Raw genomic sequence first — 25,338 nt, 5'->3', positions numbered from 1 at the left:
CCCAGGCGCCCCTGTCTTTTCAACCTTCTTAAAGGTGTTTTTCTTTGTAGATAAATTTATCTTTTATGACATCAAATTTATCAGTCTTTTTAAAAGATAGCTTTGAATTTAGTCTGTTTTCAAAGGTTTTCCCCATTCCACAATCATAAAATAAAATCATACAATAGATTATGCACATTTTCTTCCAGGTGTATTTTACATCAAAATATCGATCCATTTGGATTTTATTTTCCATATGAAGTGTGAGATAGGGATTCAATTTTACTTTTTACCAGTGGTTAGAATACTTCTGTCCAATATATATATAAAGAAAGCCATATATGTAATTTAAAATGTTCTGTTACCCACAATTTAAGTAAAAGGAAACAGGTAGGAGAAATCATAATAACATATTATTTTATCCCACCATATATTCAAAGCATAATGTCAACGTATAACCTATATAAAAATTGTAAGTGAGTTAATTTATACATCTTTTCTCATATCTAGTGTTCAAAATCCAGTGTGTATTTTGGACTGGCCACAGTTCAGGCGCACAACAGCCACCTGTGGCTACTGGTTACCACATGGAACAATCCAGGGTTAAATAGTAATGACAATAACATTGGTCAAATCTTTCCATGCACTGATCTGAAATACCACTTCCATCAGAGGCTCAATTATTTTTTATATTTAGGCCTATTTCTGGTCTCTATCCTTTCCCACTGTACTGTCTCTTCCTTCCCATGCCAATACTGGGCTATTTCAATTATGATAGTTTTAAAATATTTTGTATCTTATAGAGCAATTCTTCCCCTTTATTCTTCTTGTCTAGTGTTTTTCTGGCTCTTCCAGTTTAGTTTTTTCTCTAGATAGACATTAATATCTAATATTGGACATGAGTTCATATTATACTTCATTATAGGTCTATCCACACTCTCCTCTGTATAGATACTATACTATTTTATAGAGAATATAATATTGATAATACCTAATATTAGACAGACACTAACATCTGATCATATTTTGAATATCAAACATGCTGTATTGTTGGTATTGACTGGGAACACAATGGATTTCTAAGGGCTCTTCTACCCTGAATTTCAAAGACTCCATTTTGCCGTCTATGGGAAGAAAGCTGGGGATGGGGACAGCCGCATCCTGCATGACTAGTATGGTGGGCTGATTTGTGCTGTGTGTGGACACATCCCCCCCACCAACTGTTTGACCTCCTGGCAGGTAGGGCAACCTGTGTATGGTGTTTGGGAGACACTTGGTGGCAACAGTTTAGAAAGCCCTACCTGCTAGAATGGCTGGGGAAGCTGGCTGGGAGGAGGGCCCAGGCTCTCTCCCTGGGGGTAGTTGTCCTGAAAGATGTATAAGAGCAGAGTTGGGTGGGAAGAAGAGAGGAGGGAAGGGCCCTCATGGGGGGAGGGGTGGGTGAGGAGAAAGCAAAGAGAAGGGAAGGCTAGAGGCAGAGAGGGGAAGAGGAGCAAGGGGAGAGTAGGGAAGGGATGGAGGGGAAGGGGGAAGGAGAGAAGGGGAGGAAAGGGAGGGAGGTGGGGGGTGCAGAAGAAGGTTTTTTATAGGTCAAAGTGGCTGAGATAGACCAGGCAGAGAGGCCCAGCCCAGGGGAAGGCACTCCAGGAGAGGAAGGCCAGGCTCCCTCTGCGGCAGGCTGGAGAGGCTGGAGCTGTGAGGGTTCTCCTCACCTCCAGGAGCTCTTGTCAACACAGCATCGTGGCCGTGGTGGGCGGGAGTCTCCAAAGAGTGAGAAGGAGGCTTTTGATCTGCAGAAGTTGGGGTGTCTATGGGGATAGGATTAAGACTGTCTGGGGCAGCAGGGGCATGGGCCAATGGCCAGGACCCACTGTGCCTGGGGAGGTTGGCCAGGAGCCCAGAGCAAAAGATGACAAGTCACATATGCCTGGCTGGGGTCTAGAGACTGGGGTGCCCAGGTGGGAGGGAAAGAAGGATGAGGGATCAGTGAAGTCAGTGAGGTGGCTGTCACACTGGACGGTGGGAGTGGGAGGGCTCAGCAAAGACACTCAGCCCCCTGACGTGTCTCCATGTGACTGTCCTGCTGCTTAACAGTGGTGGAATGTCTTTGGGCACCTTTCAGGAGAAGAGGAATGGCGTCACCGTCAAATAACCACTCTTGGGCTCACCTGCCCTCCTGTGACCCTCACCCCAAACCGGGAAGCGTGTTACACCAGCAGGTTCTCTGCAGGTTGCGTGCAGGGAAGCTGAGGCCAGAGTCCCAATGCCACTCGCCCATGGCCAGCGGCACGGCCAGCACCAGAAGTCTGGTCTCTTCCGTCCTGCCCAGGTGCCCTTGGCAGCTCTTTTCTTGTTCCCTCTCTGTCTGGAGAAGCAGAAAAAGGAATGTCAGGCATCGACTCCGAGCCCCTGGATTTCCAAGGAGTCACAGGGTCACACGGAGACGGAAACAAAAGGGGAAAAAAACCCATCTTCACAGCTTCCAGGAGATGCACAGCCTGTCTCTCCAGACTGCTTGCTCCTCATCACAAGCGCGACAAAATGCTATTTTCCTTTCAGTGGTGTGCACAGGTGCCAATCTAAATGAATATTATTCACACACTTCTGTCCAAACACTGTGAAGTCTTCAAAGGTTGATTAAACCTCTGACATCGTTGCTTTATTTCTCCAGCGCTCCCCACCAGGTGAAGACCTCCCTCCTGTGACCTCGCCCCTCCTACCTCTCTGTCCTCCTCCACACACACCCTTCCCGCACAGAATCCAGACGTCCCAGGGGAGCATGCTGCCGCGTCTCCTCTGGAAGGAAGGCTGGCTTTGACTTTGGTTCGCTGAGGACTCAGGGAGCAGGGTGCAGGGAGGGCACCTTGCATGCGATGGGGGCTGGTGCTAGGGGTACTCACGGGTGGGGATAGTGAGGGATTTGACTTTGATTACCCAGCAAAAATCCATTTCCTGCTAGTAATGACGGGCTGGTGCATATTGGAAATCACAGCCTCCCTGCCCGACTCTCCTCGTGTCATTAGGCCCCAGTGGAGCGATGTCTCATTGGAAATCACACCTGGTGAAATGAGGCGTGACATGCAACTCTGCAGACCTGCTTTCCCTGGGCAGCCTGACAGCAGCCACTCAAAGGTGCCCAGCACAGCCCAGGGGTTCCTGGATGACCCAGGAGCCCTGGTCATGCTGGATCAGTCTTCGGGCTTCCTTAATCTTATCTATTCGCAAAGGTGGGGCATGTGCCAAATGTTAAAGCATCTCTGTACCCATCACAGTGCTTCACAGAGTGCCCAGGGCCCAAGAATGCCCCACGATGACCTTAGGAGAATGATGACCTGAAAGGCCCAGGGTCTCTCCAAAGCCATAGAGTGTCTCTAAGTTGTTTTTGTCCACCACACTGCTGTGTGGCATTTTCTTTTGGCAGTAGACTCCCAAATTCCTTTTGAGAGGAGAGACCGTGCCTTTCTTGCCCCAATGGAGAGATTTGGGTGCCCTTCACCCCACGTTAAGGGATGGACATGTGACCAAATGTTGGTCAATCAACATTTGACCGTAGTGATTGATCCAAGGATTAGTATGGAAGGCAAGTGCGGTGCTGGGGTTACTGATGGGAAGGAGGCATTCCTTTTACCCGGGGCAGCAGAATTGATTGCAGATAGGACTGGGCCACGCTGGACTGTCTTAACACCTCATGGAATGACCCCAGCTGCAGGTAGTAAAGAATAAAGAATAGTGAAGACACACACAATCATCTGATTTATAGCAAATGCTTCACTACAATTCAGTGGGGGAGAAGGATGTACTTTTTAATAAATGGTGCCGGGTTAATTCATGTGGAAAAAAAATGAACCTTGACCTCTACCTCATACCATCCACAAAAAATCAATGCATGAAGGAGCATAGATCTAAACACAAAAGATAGAACAATCAAGTTTCTAGACTAAAGCAAAGGATAATGAATATGTCCATGCCTTTGAGATAGAGTTTTCTTCAACAGGCTATACATAGCAATACACAAAACTGAATGTAAAATAAATGTGAATTTGATTTTATCAAAATTAAGAATGTTAATTCATAAAAAGACAATATTAAAGATTATAAGCAAGCCAAAGATTGGGACAAGATATTTGCAACTCACATATCAGAGAAAAAAGACTACAATATTCAGAATATATAAAGAACTCCCACAAACCAGTGCGCAAGCAACAGACAATCCAATTAAAAATTCTAGTGGGTGTGTAAATTGGGATAACTGCTCCAGAAAAACTATTTTGAAGTATCTATTAAGACTAAACATACACATTCTCTATTTTGGAGGGGGGTGGGGCACAAGTCTATTCCTGAGTATATATACCCAACGGAAAGGAGTGCTTTTGTCCACCAGTGATGTGTACAAAAATGCTCACAAAACCTTTATTTGTGGTAGCCAAAATTGGAAGCAATCTATGTGTTTACCAACAATAATTTGTGGTATATTCATATAATAGAATACTGCACAGCAATTAAAAGGAACAAACTCCTGTTACAGGATAATAAGAAGCATACATTTCACAAACATAATCTTGACTGAGCCAAGTCAGCCACACAAGAATACCCACACATGATTCAATTTATATGAGACCAAGATAGGAAAGCCTAAACTCAACAGCAAAGAAACAAACAATCTGATGTAAAAATAGGCAGAAGACCTGAATAGACATTTTCCCAAAGAAGACACACAGATGGCCGACAGGAACATGAAGAGATGCTCAGTGTCACTCATCATCAGGGAAAATGCAAATCAAAATCACAATGAGATCTCACCTTACACCTGTCAGAATGGCTAAAATCAAGGAGAGAAGATATAACCTGTTGATGAGAATGTGGAGAAAATGGAACCTTCATGCACTGTTGGCCAGAATGTAAATTGGTGCAGCCATTATGGAAAACAGTGTGGAGGCTCCTCAAAAAGTTAAATATAGAACTATCACATGATCCAGGAATTCCACTTCTGGGCATTTGCTTAAGAAAACAAAACCACTGACTTGAGAAGATATCTGCACCCCTGTGTTCATTGCAACGTTATTTACAATAGCCAGTACAAGGCGACAACCCAAGTGTCCATCAACGAATGAATTGAGGAGAAATATTATATATTTATGTGGTAATCCACACACACACAGGAGTATTATTCAGACATAAAAAAAGAATGAAATCGTGCCATTTGCAACAACATGGATGGACCTGGAGGGCATTGTGCTAAGTGAAATAAGACAGAGAAAGACAAATACCTTATGATATCACTTACATCTGGAATCTAAAATGAAACAAAGCAAAGCACAACAAAACAAACACAAAAAACCCAAAACGTCAAACTCCTAGATACAGAGAACAGATTATTGATTGCCAGGGGCAGAGGCAGGTGGGGGTGGCCAAAACAGATGAAAGGGGTCAAAATGTGCAAACGTCTAGTTCTAAAAGAAGTCATGGGGGTGAAATGTAGAGCGTGGTGACTATAGTTAATAATACTGTATTGCATATTTGAAAGCTGTTAAGAGAGTAGATCTTAAAAGTTCTTATCACAACGAGGAAAACGCTATAATTATGTATATGTGGATATTAATGGGGCTTATTGTGGCAGTCATTTCAAAATACATACAAATATCGAATCATTGTACTATACACCTGGAACTAATATCATGTTATGTGTCAATTACATCTCCGTAATTATAATAAAATGATAGCAAAACTTAACCCGCGGTGATAAAAGTTGGTACAGTGGCTACCCTTTAGGGGTTATTGATTATAGTGGGGCAAAAGAGAGCTTTACGGGGTGCTGGAAATTCTTTATCTTGATCTGATGGTTTTGTGTGTAGAAATTCTGAACTGTATACCTACGACCTCTACATTTTACTGTATGTTAAGTCATACTTTAATTAAATAAGAAAAAGATAGGGAAGAGAAGGGAGAAACTGAGTCTTGTGATAGTGTCCAAACACCTGGATCCAACCATGCCTGAAGGTAAACACTCCTGGACCTTTTAAGAGCCAATTGATCTCGTCACCTTTTTTGTACTTGAGTCAGATTGTGCTTGGTTTTCTCTCGCTTGCTACTAAAGTTGTCCCGACAACTACCGCTTTCCTGCTTCCAGGCCAAAATATTCCTCCTTCAGCCTAAGCGGATAAGAGCAATTGTACATTTAACTGGATCCTAGGTGAGCAAGTTCCTTAGTTCGTTTCTGGTTCTACTAGGAGTGCACCGTTGGGCAGGCAACCGGCATCTTTGTGCCTCAGTTTTCTTATTTGTCAAACGGAGTTGACAATAGCACCTACCTCAGACAACAGATCAGGTGCCTTTGTGGAGGCTCAAATGCCTTCTATTCTTTCTGGTCCCCTTTTGAGCGCTATTTGTGACCACAACCTCTCTGGGGACGAGGATTGTGTCCGTTTCACTCACCACCATATCTCTAGTGTTAGTTCCACTCCCGGGATGTGTAGAGTCCCAAGCAAATTTTGCTTTGTGAGGCTTCTGTCTATGCAATCAATGGCAGTCACACCAAGTCAGAGAGCCAGCACCATTCTGGTGGGTCAATCTCATGGGACTCCATGAAAATGAATGAATGAATGAATGAATGAATGAATGAATGAATGAAGCTTCAGCAGGAGGGAGTGATGTACTCACCACTCTACCCTCCGGGAAGAGATTCTTTAAGTGCAAGTGGCCTCAGAGGATCTGGCCAACCCTTATGTATGTTATGTGTGTGGGAGTGGGGTGGGGAGGTAGGGTAGAGGGTCCAGGGTTGCCCCGAAGGGGAGAAGCAGGGACCGGATTCACATGGAGCTCAGGGCTCCACACCAGGTCCTCACTGCCAGCAGGTACCAGGCATCAGAGAAAGACTGAGAATTCACAGGAAGATGCACCAAAGCACCAAAGCTTTAACATACAGGCCCCGTGAGGCCCGGTCTGAGGTCAGGGCTGCCCACTACGACATCTGGTGCATCAGAAGTCCTCAGTTCCTGCTTGTTTGAATAAATGCATGAATGAAAGGTTGCATAAGAATTATATAACACATAGTAAGTGGTCAGTAATGTGGGATGGTTGTAGCATTTTTCCTGAGAGGCAGGAACCCTCCCTGCTCCCATGCTTCCCCCCACCCCCAAGCAAAGGAGTCAGTCTTGTGACCATGGCTTGAGTGGTCAGCTTCTCACAGGGTCAGGCTTGGAAACAGTCCCATTGTGGTCCTGTCACAGGGGACAGATTCCCAAGGAGGAACAAAGGGGCCTGGAAATCAGGCCAGGGAGGAAAATACCCTTTGGGGTTATTTAGCGTTTGTTAATTGGTCACCTCGTTAGCAGCCCATCTGCAGCCTGATTCTAGCAAGTGAGTGGCTAAAAGGGAGGGGGCCACCCTGGCCAAGACTGGCTTCACAGGCTCAATAATAAGGACGGAGCAATTACCGGAATTTCCAGAGCCAATTCCTGTTAGGAGCGAGCCAGGCCAGGCTTTGTCCTATGGAGAAGAGGAAAAGGTCAGCGTGCTCTGTGGGAGGAGAAAAAAAGAGCCCTTCACAGTGAAAGAGCCTGCCCGAGGGGGGAGACAAAGAAAAGGAGGGCTCTGTGGAGGTGAAAAACTAAAGAAAGAATGACATTTGGAAGTTCCTCCGAACGAAGGGAGGAGAAGACTGAAATAAAAATGACAAGGGAGAAGGAGCCAGCTCACAAACCAGGAGAGCCCAAAGCGGGGGGTCGCCCTGGAGGGTCACTGCCGGCCTGGAAATCAGCTTGGGGAGTGGCTCGTGGGGGCTGCTGGCACAGCCTGAGCCAACCACAAGCCCTCTGGGCCTCGGTTTCCCCATCTGTAAACTGAGGGGCCGTCTAGGTCTGATACCCTGTGGGTCTCTGATTCTGTGCTGGTGCAGATGTGTGGACGGGAGGAAGGCAGCGCCAGAAGCATTAGCGGGAATGTGATCTGAGGCACAGAGGCTGCTGCCCCCCAAGCATGCCTCCACGTGTTCCCGCCCTCTTGCCCTGAGGTGAGACCCCGTGGCTCGATCTGCTGGATGAGCTGTGAGTGGTTCATGTGTCATTCTGAAGCTGAAGTGTGGGAGAGCCGTTGAGTGGCCCTCCCGTTGTCTCCGGGCCACAAGAAATTCCAAAGCCCGGGACCCTGAGTGACCGAGTGGAGCAGAGGCCTCTGCTGACCCACACGAGCAATAAACATCTGTTGTTTGCAAGGCACTGTGGTTTGGGCTTGTTTGCCATATAAGCATAACCTGGCCTGTTCTGACCGATGCACAGGCCAGGCAGAGCGCCCACGATTGCACAATCGTGGCAGCTTCCTGAAGGGCTGTTGTGTCCCTGGGGGTCACCCTTTCTGGCCCACCTGCCTGCTGCTGTACCTCTGTGAACTCCTGATGTGACAGGTCTGTCCTTATTCACACCCCTTCAGTGGCTCTCCGGTGACCACCAAGCCTGCAAAGCAAATTGCTTTCAGTGCTGCCTAAGCCCCTGCAGGTTCACGTTTAAGGCCCAGGAGGAGAGTCATTCAGTTGGCAGTGAAAGAGAAAGACCAGCAGCCGTGAGGGCAGGGAGGCCCCCGCTGGCAGAGGCCCAGGGGCTGCCGGGGAGACTCGACAAGAGAGGGGTCTGGGGCTGGGCCATGTGTCTGAAACAGGCGTGGTCTCTGTGGGGCTGTCCGTGCAGTTCCTGAGAGTCCCCCTGTCTCCCTGACATCTTGTCCAACAAACCCCCACCCACTGGGATGAGAGCACGTCTCTTCCCTTGGACGGTGGGGACCCAGTGAGCTGAGAGACAACAGAGCTACCAATCACTGTGACCCCTGCTCGTGGACCTGCCCTCTGGGCCTGAGCCCCGTGGCACTGGAGGGGACAGTCTTTCCTGTTTGAGAAGTGGTATCCTTCTTCCACAGTGTGCGGCCTGCTCTACCTGGCCCAGGCCTGCAGGGATTCACGGGAAGCCAGACCACCCGTGTGCTCCCTCCAAGATGCCTCCAAACATGGCGGCTTGGGAGTCCTGGTTGGGCAGAATGCTTCCCTCTGCATATGCTGGCCCAGCCACGGAGTCCAGGCACAGGATCAGGCTCCCATACACTCCCCCCTGGGAGGATGTGAGACACCAGCAACAATAGACACAGCCCTGCTGCAGGCTCCATCCTGGTGGGGGTTGGGGGGGTGCTTCCCTGTCGTGGTTCCACAGTCAGTTGTCACTGTTTCCCAGGAACCCCTCCCAGGGACTATGACTGGGTGTGAATGGGTGAGCCTGGGAGGGAGATTCTGCAGGAAGGTGGGAGCACTGAAGTGCCTGGGGTGAGGTGGGGCTGCCTAGCCTGCCTCTCTTCCTTCCCCTGGCCTCCTGCTGCCCCCACTCGGTCCCCTGTCCCCAGAAAGCCTCCTTCCGCCTCTCTCTACCGGCCCTGTCTGTTTCTGGGCTCCGCGCACTGCTCTAGGACCCTTAGCTTCTCTTTTGCCTCTCTCCCCTCCACCCTTATCACCCGCAGCGGTGGGCATTCATTATTTAAACAACCCATGCCTCTGAAGTCTTATTTATCCAACATCTTTCCACAGCATATGTCAAAATTTACAGTAAGTGCATTCATCCCATAATAAACATTTGGCTTTGCTGGTCTACCGGCGGCAGGGCTAATTAGGGAGAGCGACTCCCTTGTTATCTGAAGGGAGGTCAGATACAGCAATTAGCATCTCTTGCATGGCTTTCATAGTGGTGACTTTGAGGCTAGGCCCTTCGGTGCCAGGTGGAAAAGAGGAGTTGGCAGGAGGGAAGGGGAGCCTTCCCCAGCAAGTTCTAGAGAACCAAAGCTGAGCTTTGAAAAGCAGCCTGACTGGTTGGTTTCTTGGGCTCCCAAGTCTCACCTGCAGCCTGAGCTCCCTGCTTGCCTCCTTCCCCCCAGCCCCCGAGGCAGGGCCCTGTCCTGAGAATATTCTCTCCCAGCCACAGTTGTCTCCCCAGCCTGTCTGTGGGCATATGAGAGGACACCCCTGTCTGAAAATCCTGTCATTGCTTCAGGCTGAAAGTATCCAAACCAAGGCACGCACCTAACAATCAACGCTTTAGGTTCTGAGAGAAACGTAAGGTCTTCTGGTTCATTCCTTGCGCCCTCCCTTTGACTGTCTCTCTGGAGCCTCCACCAAGAGGCTGTTCAGCTATGGTGAAGCGTGTCTGACCTCCCTTCCCTGGCGAGGACAGAGCAGAATGCTCTGGCCCAGGGTGCATTCTCTAGGAGCAAGAACAGGCCGTGGGCACAACTGGGGCCGGTTGCCAGCTGCTGCACGTGCCGTCCCCGGACAATGCAAACGTAGGCACAAAGAGGTCCAGGGGGGCAGGTCCAGGGGAACACGCAGAGAGCCAGGCCCAGCTCTGCAGCAACAGGCAGTGAGAGGCAGCAGGCAGGAGCAATGCTTGGTCAAGACGACCTCTGTGCAGGAGTCCCCACGGCCACGGCCACTCGCGGGCTCAGTGAATTCACTAGGACTCAGAACTCGGCGAAGCTGTACGACTCACAGTTACAGTTCATCACAGCAAAGGGATACAGATTATAGTCCGTGACAGGAAAGGTGCAGAGGCAGGTGTCAGGAGAGTTCCAGGGATGCGCTTCCTGTTGTCCTGGGCCATGGAATTATCCAAGCGGCACTGACAGTACTTTCATCTAGGGAAGCTTGTCTGCGCCTCGCTGTCTGGTTTTTGGTGGGGTCAGAAACTTAGGCAGGGAGTGCCTGCCTGGCACAAGGCAGTCTCCAGGCCCTCCCAAGTTCAAGGTGATACTGAGTGGCCCAAGGCCTACAGGTTAGGAAACACACCCTTACCAGGCACATTTTAAGGTTACCTCCCAGGAGCCGGGCAAGGGCCAAGTCTTTCTTAGGGTGAAGTTCATCCCTGTCCAGTTGGAAAGATATCCAATGAGGGGGCTGAGCCCAGAGAGCAGGCCCCAGAGGGCATGGAGGTCTAGGCCTGCTTGGGAAGAAGCCACCTACCTCTCTACCCACCTTTCGGCATCTGAGCCCAGCAAAAGCCTTGGGGTGACCTCTCCACCTGGAGACGGGCTGGTCTCCAAAGAGGAAGTCTGAAGGGGGGAGGCTGATTTTGGTGGGAGAGCAACAGACACGGGGTGAGGGGTGGCAAGCAAATGGTTTGGGGCTCCTCAGGTGTGCGTCCCCAGGGAAGAGAAGTTTGCCGTCCCAGTGCACTGAGGTTCCAGAATCAGGCGAGCCTTGGTTTAAAACCTGTCTCTATCGCTTCCGGGCACTATCGCTTGGATACTTTACGCAACCTGTTCGAGACTTGCTCTTCTCAGCTGTCGGCTGAGGATGGAGACTATTCCTGTGTCACGGGCGGTGGTGAGATTTACACGACACGAATATGAAGACAAACGGTGACTATCCTTACCCTCGCCATCGTCACCTCCTGATGAAGCAGGGTCCATCTTTAGAAGCTCTTGGCCTCTGTGAAGGTCTCCCTTACATTGAGATGAAACCTGGTTTCTCTTTGTTTTGAAACAACTTCCTTGTTGTGCTGGCACCCTTCTTTATCTTCTATTTCTGTCATGGCCTCACCATTTTTTGTTTTCAGAACCATCAATTAGTCATTCAGTTATTTCTTCACTCATTCATTCAATACTTGTTTATTGATATTTGTGTGTCGTTATTGATATTGTGCTAAATGCTGTGGACAAAAGGAAAAATAAGACACTCCGCACCCCCAAAGGACTTCTCGTTAAGTGAGATAACAAGCAACTGCGTAAAATAAACAGCTAAGATATTTCGTGTGGCAAATGTACTGAATACCGGAGGTGTAAAAGAAGCCGTGATCTGTTTTATCCGCTCTCCCACCTCCCAGATGCACCTTCTCACTTGCCTTTATTCATCTGGTGAGATAACTGGCAAATTCTCTCTTTCTTTCCTATGCTTGTTGCTATGCGTTCAAGAATTGTCAGTAAATTCGGTCTCAGGTTGGAATTCACAATGGCTGCTAGCATTTCCTATGGGGTTGGGTTGAGGGAGGTTGAGGGCTGCATCTCATCAGTGAGGCGGGATCAGACCACCTGTCTGAAGAAGATTTGAAAGCTGTGGTCATTATATAAGTCTGACCTTTTTGCCTCCAGAACATACTCCAGGCTCAGAGCAGACAGGTGTCCTCACTCCACGTAGGCTTCTCAGGACACTCCCTTTCTCTGACTCCCTATCAGGAATACCCCAGCTCAGTCCACACCCCAGGGGTCACAGTGGTCTCCCTCTTCCCAGAGTAATGCCTATTCCATGGCTCCCTGCTTCATGTCTGCTGTGATGTCTTCCCTTTGGAGAGTGTAGCCCTTTGGCAGGGATTCCCCCTTTTACGTCTTGGGTGTTCCCCTCGTCCATCATCACCCCCAGGCTAGTACTGGTCTGTGCTCAAGGTAGGTGCTGACTGATGGATACAGGCCTCCCGGGTGATTATGCAGGGCTCCAGGAAGACTTTGGGGTTAGAAACGCCCTGGCCGTGTTGCGTCTAGATAAGGTGCATACCCCACACTTTGCAAAGCGACTGTGATGTTAACGAACAACTTGCCTGCTCTCCGCATCTCTGCTGTATTTACTCGAGTTCTTTGTGGCAGTAATGCGTCTCTCCCTCCCTCCATGCAACCCAAGGCAAAATTTCTAAGTGGACCTGGGAGCGCTCCCAGCCTGGATGGAGCCACAGGGACGGGAGTGAAATTAAGCTGTGAATGTGCACTGTGCTAAACTGACCTCACAATGATGATAGCTCAGAATGGAGTTTCTCTGAGCCGAGGAAGTTTGGGGGACCACTGGCAGGGACACTGGGGCTCCATGGAGAAGCCAATGGCAGAGAATTTGAAAGACATGATCATTCTACAAATCTGACCTTCTACAGCCTGTGCACAGGAGGACTGGGAAGTTTCCCGGGACAGGGAAATGGGAGATGAGCCCAGGAGGAGCTGACCCAGATAAGAGGGGCTACAGCTACCTTACTCCCTAGGAAAACTGGAGGGGGGAAAGATGACAGGGAGGCCCGGCTGTTAAAATCTGGAAACAGGGTGCTCAGAACAGTGATGCAGTGAATCCAAAATTTTGGAGGCCATCATTCAGGAAAGATTCAATAAACAGGGTCCAAGGAAGCATAAGGGAAGTGCTGTTGAAAAATCATTTATGCAACCATTCTTCCTGTATTCCTTCAGTTGCATATTCCGAACAGCTGTGATGTGTCAAGAATGGTTTCAGGCACCAGGAACACAAAGAGAAGTAAGATACAGTCCTGGTTGTGGAGGTGGTAGGATCCTTCCAGGACTCTGAAGCCTAGGACACAAGACAGGGATAAGAAGCAGTGAGCTTGGGGAGGTCCGTTGGAGGCAGTGCCTTGAATACCATGCTGGAGAATTTAGTTTTTACCCAGTGGGAACTGGGGTGGCCCTGAGGGCATTTAAGCTAGGAAAGGACGTGTGTGTTCAGAAAGGCTGCGATGGCCGCAGCATGAAGGATGGTCTGCAGGAGAATTTTGCTGCCGATGGCAGGAAAGCCAAAGACAAGAGGAATTGGGACGAGGAGTTGGGGAGTGAGTCTTGATTCAAAGGATATACAGAAAGTTATCTTTCACCAGTAACCATGGGCACTGGAGAAACCACTTGTGGGTTGGGAATGGCATAGAAACAAGATAAACTAGGAAAGAAGATTGTGAGCCCAAATGCCAAGTTCAAGAAGGACAAATTCACTCGCCCGCTGTGAGAATACACTTTGAAGAGGTGTTGATACGGGCTCTGTGGCCTGAGAGACACATAATTTGACGTTGACCAATCGTGCAAGTGTAACAACCTCTCCAAGACTCAGTTTCTTTATCTTTAAAATGGGCTTAAATTGTACTCCCCTCCATATGGCGGGCGTGAGGATAATACGAAGGAATCTCTGTGCAGCCCTTAGCCTGGAGCGAAGCAAGATCTCAATGTCATTAAGGGTTCGTTGACAGCAATAACATTTATTGTGGTGGAGTTTCGTTTTTCTCCGAAGACGGAAGAGGAGGAAGAGGATTGTGGGGAGCTGAGGCAGCCTGGCCATTTGTGGGCTAGCCTGCCAAGCTGTTGTGAAACAGTATCACAATCCAGGAGCTGGGCATATGGAAGCAGCTCTGAGGAATGGAGATGTGGCTATGGGGCCTGAACCACGTGACTTTGCCTTATGTCACAGGGTTTTCTCCTCACTCTTTCTCTGAAAGGAGATCGCTGTGTCTCTTAGCATCGCAGGAGGGGTACTGCAGAGCCAGAGGGGAGAAGCTTCCGTGCAACCAGCTTTGCACCTTGACGCAAACACAAAGCCCTTTAGTTGGGGGTCCCAAGCCAACCAGGTCCATCTCTCAGCCGTGCCCCTCTCTCGCACAGGCTGTCTCTATTGAGAGGGGAAGGGAAATTCTCTTAAGAGATATACAGCCCTTCTGGGACCATCTTCTAAAGAGGAGCCAGATGTGGGTGAGCTGCTGAGCATCTGGCCTTCGAACTTGCTTTTTCTTCGCCACTTGGCTACTCCTCCAACACTCTTTGAGGGCAAGGTGGAAGAACTCTGAGCTCCGGGTTTAACTAATGCAGCTCTTTGACCTCCCTTTTGCCATAATGGTCTCCTCTGTCCCCACTTTGAGATAAGCAGGGCTCTACATTTTTTTTCCTTTTACTCCTTCTTGCTCTTTCTATTCCTCTGTCACAATTCCCTCTTGACTAAGAATGTACTATATGTTAGACACCATGCTGTATACTGCACAGACAATATTTCATTTAATCCTTGCAGATCTCTGTGAGGAACAGGATCTTATGAATCCCATTTTACATACGAAGAAACCAATGAATAGAGAAATTAAATAAATTGTCCAAGGTCATTCAGCTAAAAAAATTGGCACAGTCAAGCTTCAGACTCAGGTCTGTTTAATGTCAAGCCATATACGCTTAACCTGAAGATCAGTGGTTCTCAAAGTGTGGCTCATGGAAGCCTGGGGTTCTCTAGATCCTTTACAGGATCAAGACTGTGCTATGACATTATTTGCCTTTTTCACTATGTTGACACTGGCATTTGTGGTTCAAAGTCAGTGGTGGGTGAAACAGCTGGTTCCTCAGCCCAAATCAAGGCAGAGGCATCAAATTGTACTTCTAGATATTGTATTTTTCACTGGGACAGCCTTTCAGGAAAAAAACAAAAAAAAAAGCTGTTTTACTTAAGAATGTCCTAATAAAGCAGTAAAAAATATTAATTGTATTAAATCTTGACCCTTGAGCACATGTCTATTTAATATTTTGTGTAATGAAATGGGAAGTATGCAAAAATCATTTATGCAAAATATAATGTTTATCTTGTAGAAAAGCACATGTGTGATTATTTGAATAGCGAGTTGAATTAGCCACTTAAAAAAAAAACCAGCATTTTACTTGAAAGAATGACTGACAGACAAATTGTGACTATCCAGACTTGAGTATTTGAAAAACAAATACCTGGATTCTTGCAAATGAACAAAGTGAGACTGTTGCTTCACGGAAAGCACCTGATAGTATTTGTTGCTGATGGTGGGATTCAAGCTTCCCCAAATACTAGTATTTGGGAACATTTGCATTTGTACTGTATCAGTCTTGGTCTAGACAGGAGACAGAAACTACCTAGCAATTTGGATAGGGAAGGTTAAATATAAAGAATTATAAACTATTTACAAGAACAAAAGACAACCCTGACGAATACTGTAAGTCCAGGGGAAGGTACTCAAGGAAGGAAGACACTTAACAAGGAGATTCCTCCTCAAGCCTGGGATTCTGACTTCATTGGAGATGATGCTGTTGCAAATGGATGGTGAAGTCGTCCTTGGCCTGAGTCTGCCCACAGTTGGTGGGCCAGACCTGGCAAGCAGGGAGGGATGAGATGGGACCAACAAACAGGAAAGTCACACTTGGGGTGTGGATGTGCAGAGGCTGGCAGACAAGAAGCTGCTCAAGGGGTGTCAATGAAACTTGCCTGGAAGCTGTCTATATGGGTATTAAACATCCTGGAAAGCCAGCTGGAAAGCCAGCTGTGGCTCCTATAGAAGCTACCTGGAAGTTCCTTCTCTGTGGTTCCAGCGGGGCTGCCTGCAGGGAGGTGCTGTATTCATGGCCAGAACCCCATGGCAGTCACTCTCTGAGGTGCCAAGGGAAGCTACTAATGGCGGGGGGGGGGGGGGGGTGCCAGACCTGGATGTGAGGTCACTCATTGTCCCTCAAGCTGCTGGCTGTCATGTGCCAAAGAGCAAGCTGAGATCACTGGAACCAGGAAGAGACTCTCTTCCCTCTCCCAGTGTCCTCCCAGTGCTGTCTACTGGCAAAACGTCACCTCGTGCCTGCTCTCCAGAAAGAAACATTCCAGCATCATAGCAGGAATGGACTTGGGCCAGTCAGCAATAGCTGGGAGACTGGTACAGTCTACCCCTTTGTTTGCTCAGCTTCTGCCTATAGCTCAACTTCCATGCAACATCAAAACAGCTCTCTTTCCACAGATACAGATATTCTCTGAGCTGGTAAAGATCTCACCCTTTCCCTAGAGAAGGAGGTGCACTGTCCCAAAAGTCTTTGCATCCATTGCTGGCTATGTGAATTTCCTAAATTTAGCCACACCTCCATTAAAAATACCTCAAGAACAAATTGTAAAGTTAATCTCCCACAACTTATATCTAAAATGATAATGGGGGCTCATCTCCACCAGCCTGGCACCTGTCCATAAGTGGCTGCTGTTGGCACCCTAGAGGATGAATTGCCCTGATTGGTGAGGGCAGTATTCCAGAGGGCAGCTTTCTAGTGAGTTCCATGGACTCCCCAGATGGCTTACTTCAACAATACCTCTCAAAGGTGGCTTCCATGAAGATTTAATCAGTACCCAAGTGGGGGGTTCCTATATACCGGTTCCCTATTTTCCAGCCTCAGCCCATTGACTATGGCCCAACTTTGGTCCAGAGCAATCCAGAAGACTTCTGTGCATTCCAGTGGGCTGCAACCACACCTTCTCCTATGAGATCTGAATCACAGTGGTGCTTGCACTGTGACCTTTCCAAATAACCGAAAGTCTTTTTGTATGAGATCAAAGGTGGTATTAATGAATGTGATTTTCCAAAATTGTAGATGATCCTGTATGAAAAGGTTTCAATCAAACTGGGAGAGCCATTGTAATGACACCCTGTGTGAGCTTCAGGGCAGGCCACCACTCTGGTTCACAGTTCTTGCCTTCATCACTCTGGGCTTCCTGCCTGTTGAACAGAGCCTACTGATGACCTGTGCCCCCTTTTGTCTTAAAATGTATTGCTTTCACCTTCTGCCAATTGAATGCAGTATCTACATACCTTGACTTATTTCTTCTTGCTGGACTTTGGGAAGGATGCAAGAGATACCTGTGGATGAAGAGTGCTGAATAAAGACCCGGTTACTCAGCACTCAGAGGCAGGTGCTCACTACCTGACATGCCAGGAGTTCCCAAGAAGAGTGGAAAAGTCTGAGAACCAACGCCCTGAATTGAAGCTCAATTTCAGTAGCAGGGTGTTTCACTTTTGCCAGTTACATCCAGGGGAAGGAGTTGACCTTAGGAAGGATCTCTGTGACCTTCTGTGAAGTGCGTTTGAAACCCACCCTATTGAGCAGTGTTGGAGATGTCTGCAATCTTGCTCCCAAGGCTGGGCAGACATCAAGACATCATTGACATCTCCTAAGATTCTGGAGGCCAGAAGGGTCTGGGGAGTTCCCTTTCTCATCCCAGACCCTTTAAGCACTAGAACTACCCAGAAGGGGAAGTATAGAGTGGGGTTCTCAAGAATCTACAAAGAGGGGTTTCACCGGAACTATGAGGAGGGAGCAGTTCCCTGTACCCATACATCATCCAGGCAATAGAAGCCTTCCAGCGAGCCTCTGGTGGGCAATTTTCCCAAGAAATGGCACCTTCTATCCCAGGCCCCAAGTTGCCTGTGAGCTCTGCCGGGGAAACTTTGGGCTGACAAGCTCAGCAGACAGGAGTACTGAAGGGGAAGCCTCCTCAGTCACCTCTGAGATAAAAAGAACAAAATAAGAGAGAGGGAGAAAGGGAGAAGGAGAAAATCAAAGACTAATCCTACAAATTCTCCTTTAATCTTAGAGCTTCAGACCTAGTTCCCCTTTCATCTAGGACTTCGAAGTTATCTAGTTATTTTATGGGTAGTGAAACCACAGGGCGAAGAGAGGGTGGGGGGAGATTGAATTAATGAACAGGTAAGCAGGTTTATTATTTCGTCTGATCCTTCCTTCCTTCCTGCTAATTTCTCTGAGCCAATTTGGGAGGCAGAGCCTATCATGTTAACTCAGAGACAGACTATTGTATCCATGTTCTTTCTGAAACCATTTATCTGAAGGATATTAAAGATCCAATTTACATAGACATTATGGCATTGTGAGGAGGGTGTGTGCACGTGTGCATGAGAGAGAGAGAGAGAGGGAAAGAGCGAGATAGGGAGGGAGGGAGGGAGGGAGGGAGGGAGGGAGAGAGAGAGAGAGAGAGAGAGAAATGAGCTAGGGTATCCATCCAAATGGGCATATGTTTGTGTACATGCTTGACCTGCATTGAGAATCATCTCCCATGAAGCTCTCAAAGGAGTTTGCAATCACTCAACAAGTTAGATCAAGAAGTCATCGGGCCTTGACAGAAATCAGGCTCCAGGCAATGGTGGAAATGTTTATTAAGTCTGTGATTCAACCCTCAGGCTCCTGCATTTCCTTATCAGAGCTACAAAGTCACAGTGGAGGAAATGGGACTCTCTTGAGTTTGATATCTGCCTAATTGGATGCCTGGTTGCATTGCCCCGGCCCATGCGTGTGCCTATGTGATGAAAAACAGGTAGGATAGATGCTGGGAAGAAGAGGTCAGACTCCCAGGTTAGCCCTTAGCATCCAGGATAACCCATTCCAGTGTAGGGTCCTTGGTTCCACATAAGGGAACTGAGTGACTTAAGACGACCCATATCATTGTGGGGGCGGGAGCGCAGAGGGCATGCCATTATGTTCATTCATGAAACACAGATAAAAACACCTTTCCTGCCTTTGACCCTGGTTTGTCATAAGAATGAAATGAGGGGATGTGCATAACAGCAGTCTAAACAGAATTAGCAGAAAGGAGGGGGCAACTCACCCAGCTATAACTGTTTGTTGTGAAGATTCTTTCAGCAACAGCCAATTTCCCTTTGCTGACATTGGGTTCACCAAAGAGACTTCTAATGGGTGATTTGGTCTCCTGAGTGGAGCTGTGCAGAGCCCATGGCATGGCAATGCCAGTGGTCCTACAGGGGATGCTGCCATTGTAAATGAGTGCTGGCAGTCTCCTGCTCTTCATTCGTTCATTCATCCATTCAGCTCATACTCACAGAGGAGCTGGTGCAATGGCTCATAGCCTTGGCTCCACTTTAGATTACCTGGGGAGCTGAAACGCAAAACAAAGCTCCCAGGCCTTTCCCCAGACTAATTAACTGAGAGGTTCCGGGAGTAGCTCCCAGGCACAGACACTTTTATAAAGCAGCCCAGGTTGTTCTAATGAGCAACCGTGGCTGAAGTCATCGACCTGGTGTATGCCCTGCATTGTGCTTGCCTCCAGAAAATACAAAGATAAATAAGATGTTCCTTACCCAGTGAAAACCATCCCCCTAGCACCAGGTCACCCCTGGGAGAGGTAGGGGAATTCTATTCCTGATTTTGCAAAGTTGAGGATCATGATGAGACCCAAATCTCCTGAGGACACCATGAAATAGTCCTTCCATCTCACTCTTGCTCACGAGCCCAGCTTGCTGGTCTTACTCCTTCAGAAAAATAAGCACTTCCTAAATCTCAGGTACCACGGAGCTCATCTTGGCCTTTAGTGCAGTCTCCCTCCTGGCCCAGGCATCCCCCAGGTCCCTCTGCCTGCAGCACAAATGGTGGTAAGCTTGGTGAAGCTCAACCTGTTCTCCACTCAGGTTGTGGACCAGGTCCTTCTAGAATCCGTGAGGAGACCATGATCTCAAGATGCATCAGCCTCATATTTCTTTCCTTTAGGAGCTCCCAGAAGACTAACTCTTGCCTTTCTTCCTGATGCTTGGACCCTCTCTGCACCTGCTCCTAAGGTTACGGTCCGTTTCTGAAATAATATACCTCATTTGAGAAGGAGGAAAGCTGCCTACGCTCGCGCTGATGAATCTAAGTCAGGAGATGAGCTTTGCCCACTTTGGGATTTTATGATTTGGCCAAGCGACACCTCCTCCAGGCAGTAATATTGCAAAGGTCATTTCCCCACACACGTCTTCATCTTCATAGCTGAGGTTAGGCTGGCTTCCCTGTGCACTGTCCTCAGAAGTCCACACTGTGGATGCTTAGCCCAGCGCCTGCCACAAGTCAAGGAGGTGGTACCAGCTTAGGTCAGGCATCCGGCTCAAGGCTGGGATAGAAGGCTTCTCAATCGTCTCTCCCTTTATTCTCTTCAGAGCTGACTGCTGCAATCAGATGGGACTGTGATGTTTTATCATTCAAGTCTGTTAAGAATCTGTTTCTTTCAGCGTCAAAACTTTGTTCCTGTCTTCTCGGAGACTTAAAATACTGTCCTTGAACTGAGGCGGGACCCTCTTGCATTAAACACACTCACAGCTTCAAAGCTACAAGTATTGCTGCAGAGGGTCCCAGGGGAGTGTCAATAAGAGACATTTGTTTGCTATACTACAAAGAGAAGCCTCGCTTCTTGATGGAGTTGATCTGAGGGGCGGGGGTGCTGGAGGGGTTTGTTGTTTGTCTCCAAAGGAGGAAGGGATTAGGGGAGGAGAGGTTTAAACTCCAAGAGGAGTTTGTGGCATCAGCAGCCTCCTTCCCAAGGAGGATCCTGGTCTCCTACTGGAACAGAAGATGCCCAGACCCTTGAGATTGCGAAGCCAGCTGTTTCCGCCCCTGAATAACCACACTGCCACCACCATTTCGTCACACTTCTCTGCACTCTGCCCTGTTTGCTGCTCACACCAGCCCTAGGGGTCAGGTGAAGAGATAGAGACTCTGAGAGGTCGAACTGCATGCCTGAGATTGCCCCACTGATATTGGACCTGTGCTCTTTCTTTCGTGGAAGGTGGCGAGTAGATTTCAATGCCTTGACTGATGGATTGTTGTTGCTTAGAAGGTGGGCTGAGAAGGGTTTTTGAGATTGCATCTAGGCTCAGTGGGAAGGAGGGTTGCCATTGATGTGTAAACTTATCATCTAATCTGCGACACTTTTGGGGGTGAAAGGGACTGTATTAGAATTATGCCTAAACAACACATTTAAACTGGGACTGTCCTGGGTCAATGAGGATATGTTACTCTTAAGGGAGTAAGTGTGTGAGATCTGGGTACTAGGGTGGGGGAGCATATGGGAGGATGTCAGCTGCCAGTCGGCCAGGAACATGCCAGTTCTGACTAGTTCTGATTTCTGTGAGGATGTCTCTTCTGGTTCCTCCTCTCAAGGAGCAAGCTCAGCCTATCACATCCTGCAAAAAGTTGAGAGCGGTGGTCACGGATCAGAGGTCATCTAATGTGGCCAAATCCAGGCCATAATATGCCTTGCCATATGTGCCCTCGAATGGCCTATTGCCTCACCTCGGCCTTTTGCCAAGTAATGAATGCAAGGGAAGGGAAAGTCCCGAGGTGAACACTTCTCTTTTTTGACTATAGCATCAATATTACGGCCATGCTTACCCATTTCCCAGCCTGGAGACAGCCACAGAATCTCTCCAAACCCAGTCCATACTGATTTGACAAGGATTCATGCACTGCTGGAATTCACTGCCAAACCCTCATCACCTCCTGTTTGACTCCTTCAACAGCCTCTCCACTTGTATCTCTGCCTCCATGTTTGCTCCTCGTCATTCCCCCTCTGCTGACAGGGTAGTGTGTCTAAACACTCACATCTTCCTAAAAATCTTCCTAAGAATCTTCATTGCCTTTGCATATCTCTTATGGACTCAATGCATGTGCCCCCCAAACTCATATGTTGAAGCCCTATCCCAAAAGGTGATGGCATTTGGTAATGGGGACCTTTGGGAGGTCATGAGGCTCGGGCACCCGTGATGGGATTGGTGCCTTTCTAAGAAGAGCCACCTGAGAACTTGTTCTCACTTTTCATGCACATGCTGAGGAAAGGCCACATGAAGACACCGTGAGAAAGTATCCACCTGCAAGTCAGGAAGAGAGGCCTGAGAACATGATGATGCCAGCACCTTGATGCTGGACTTTCCAGCCTCCAGAACTGAGAGAAAGAAATGTCTGTCATCGAAGCCCCCTAGTCTGTGGTTTTATGTTTTGGTGGCCCTAGCAAACTAAGACAGCATCTAAAATAACTAGGCTCACATTTACAGCCTCCCACAATCACCTGCCATTAGTTTCCTGTACAAGACTATGCTCTGACATTACCAGATTACTCACCAGTTTTTGATCACATACATGGCACATATTTTCATGCCTCTCTGCCCTTGTACGTGCTGTTGGTGCTGCGAGTCTCTTTTCTCATCTCCTTTAATATCCGGTCAATGCCTACTTAGCATTAAAGCCCCAACTCCCTTCAAACGTCCTCCCTTCCCCTCTCCCAACAGAAATCCTTCCCCCATCTGCTTGGCTGTCACATATAGTGTGCACGCTGGCTTGTGGCTTTACCTTCCCACTAACGCGGTGCCTGACCTATTAGGAGCTGGGAAATTAATGAATGCACAAAAGGATGAATGAATAAATGAATGAATGACACCAGACCCTTGGACAGAGTTCTCTGTCAGGCCTTCAAGGAAATGCACTCTTGGATTCTCATTAAAAGAAGAAAGGGGGCACCTGGGTGGCTCAGTCGGTTGAGCGGCCGACATCGGCTCATGTCATGATCTCGTGGTCCGTGAGTTCGAGCCCCGTGTCAGGCTCTGTGCTGACAGCTCGGAGCCTGAAGCCTGTTTCCGATTCTGTGTCTCCCTCTCTCTCTGACCCTCCCCCGTTCATGCTCGGTCTCTCTCTGTCTCAAAAATAAATATACGTTAAAAAAAAAATTAAAAGAAGAAAGGGAGGAGGGGTGCCTGGTGGCTCATTTGGTTAAGCATCTGACTCTTGGTTTCAGCTCCAGGTCATGATTGCATGGTTTGTGAGTTCGAGCCCTGCATCAGGCTCTGTGTTCACAGCGTGGAACCTGCTGGGGATTCTCTCGCTCCCCCTCTGTCTCTCTCTCTGCCACTCCCCCGCCACAAGCTCTCAAAATAAATAAATAAACATTTAAAAAATGGAAAAGGAAGATAGTTGAATTAGCCTGGAGGTTTATTAGCTCTGTAGCTTTGCGCACTGTCTTCTGGGGACTCAACTTTGGGCAGAGGCCAGAGGGTGACAGTGGGGAGCAGTGGGGCCGGGGATGGGCTGCGCCTCCCTGCGTAGGGATCCTTGCTGAGGGAGATCTGCTGAGAAGGGAGGCAGGGCAACAGCAAGTAGAGAATGAGCCAGGAAATAACTCATCTCTTTACCTTCACATATCTGGTCCCCACCCTCAGCTTTCTCTTCTGCCCCAAAGCTGTGAGTGACCTTCCTTGCCTGCCCTTACCAGCATTCACCCCTGTTACTCTCCTTCTTCAGTGACCTTGGCCTTGCCCTCCGGAGAGCCACCAGGAGCCTGCTCTCCCTGACCTCCCTCCTCACCTCCTCCTTGAGAATGTCAGGCTCAGTGACCCTCCCCCTGTTCCCTACCAGCAATTTCCCCCAGAGTGATGCTGCAGACGGGAGGGTGCAGTGGCCTGGGGAGAGAAATGCTGCCTGGACCTGAGCTGGAAATAGGAAGTTCAATGGGCATCAGCCTCGTGAGCAGCCCCAGCCTCATTCTGAGACCCCGCTTCATCCTCAGGCCTTTGCTTTGAGGTGGGGAGCGGGGAGTCCTGGCTGTGCCTCCCTGCCTGCCACCCCCACCCTCATCGCTGACCCCTTGCTGCAAACTGTTTGTCCGTGTTTCTCCTCTTTGCCCCAGCGCATTTTGGCAGCCCAATTAGTGCCTCGCAGATAGTTTCTTGAGTCTGAGCAATCCTCCTACCCAACCTTTCACCTCCTGATTTCACTTTCCTGCCCTTGTAGGGAGATGTTTGACAGGCTCCCTTCCATTTCATCTTCAAGCAGGCTGACATGCTCAGAAGGCTGCTGCTGTCTTCCAAGTGAAAAGTGGGTTAATTAAGGCATATTTTCCAGCTTGTTTTTAAAAAGGAAAACAAAAGAGAGAGAACAGGTATCCTAGTTAATGGTTCCTAATTGCTTCTTTCCCAAAAAGTCCTCAGCGTGAAGCAGCCTGCTGGAGTACTTCCTAACCTGGCATTGAAGAACTGAGCAGGGCTGTGCCTGGCCCCCAACCTAACTCCCACTCTCTTTCAAGACCCAGCTCATGTGCCATCTCATCATGGAAGCCACCCAGCTCCCTTGGATTAGGTCAGGGGATTACAGTGGATGCTGTGCTTTCAGCCCAGAACCTTCTGAAGGGCTTGCTCTGCTAGCTGCTGAGGGGGTTGTCAGTAGACGGTCCTCATCTGTCAACCCTTCTTAGGAATGCCCCTCACCGAAGAGAGCTGACTTGTCCAGAGTCATGCCCTTTTCACAGGACACTTGCCTCCAATGATTGGCCCATGCAGCAGCGTCAAGGCCTGGGCCATTCGTTTCAGTTTGGTATGACCCTGAGATGCCATCTGAGCTTCAGTTTCCTGCAATGTTGCCTGCAGCCTTTAATGAGACTGCCTTTCAGCCCAACCCCTCCTTTGGGCCACTCTTGCTTCCTCCCTTTTCCACAGGTGTTCGGCCCATGAGTACTCCCTGATGTTCTCCCGGCATGCTGATCTCCTTCTCAGGAGCTGATTGCTGGCTCACCCCATGACCGTGATCTTTCTCTGTGTTACTGTAGTTTCCTCTCTGGCTATCATCATCAGTGGACAGCAGTGTGATGCCCGAGGAGGCTTTTTAGGAGGGACATAATGCAATGAGGCCATTTACGGTTTTTCATCTAGCAAAGATGTGTGGATTCGATTCTTTCCAGACTCAACCTCTGTTAACTGCTACAAAACTCTACCTACAATCTATAACTTGTCTGTCTGTCTGTCTGTCTATCTATCTATCTATCTATCTATCCATCTATCTATCTATCTACTATCTCTCTCTCTCTCTCTCTCTCTCCACCATATCTATCAATCTTTCATATCTCTATCTATCTATCTATCTATCTATCTATCTATCTATCTATCTTTCATATCTATCTATCTATCTATCTATCTATCTATCTATCTATCATCTGTCTACCATATCTATCTTCTATCTATCTATCTGTCATCTATCTACCTATCAATACTGTTGGTGCCCCACCCATGTCCCCGT

General features: G+C 48.4%; 1 long non-coding RNA gene across 1 annotated transcript in view; it reads left to right on the top strand.

Moving 5' to 3' along the window:
• The window catches only part of LOC131486843 (uncharacterized), a 148,269-nt gene that overhangs the window by 67,268 nt on the left and 55,663 nt on the right, over positions 1 to 25,338 (top strand). The window lies entirely within an intron of this gene.

This window comes from Neofelis nebulosa, chromosome 10 (assembly GCF_028018385.1).
Source record: "Neofelis nebulosa isolate mNeoNeb1 chromosome 10, mNeoNeb1.pri, whole genome shotgun sequence".
NCBI classification, from domain to species: domain Eukaryota; kingdom Metazoa; phylum Chordata; class Mammalia; order Carnivora; family Felidae; genus Neofelis; species Neofelis nebulosa.
The sequence above is the reverse complement of the archived record's forward strand: the minus strand, read 5'-3'. Positions and strand labels throughout refer to the sequence as shown.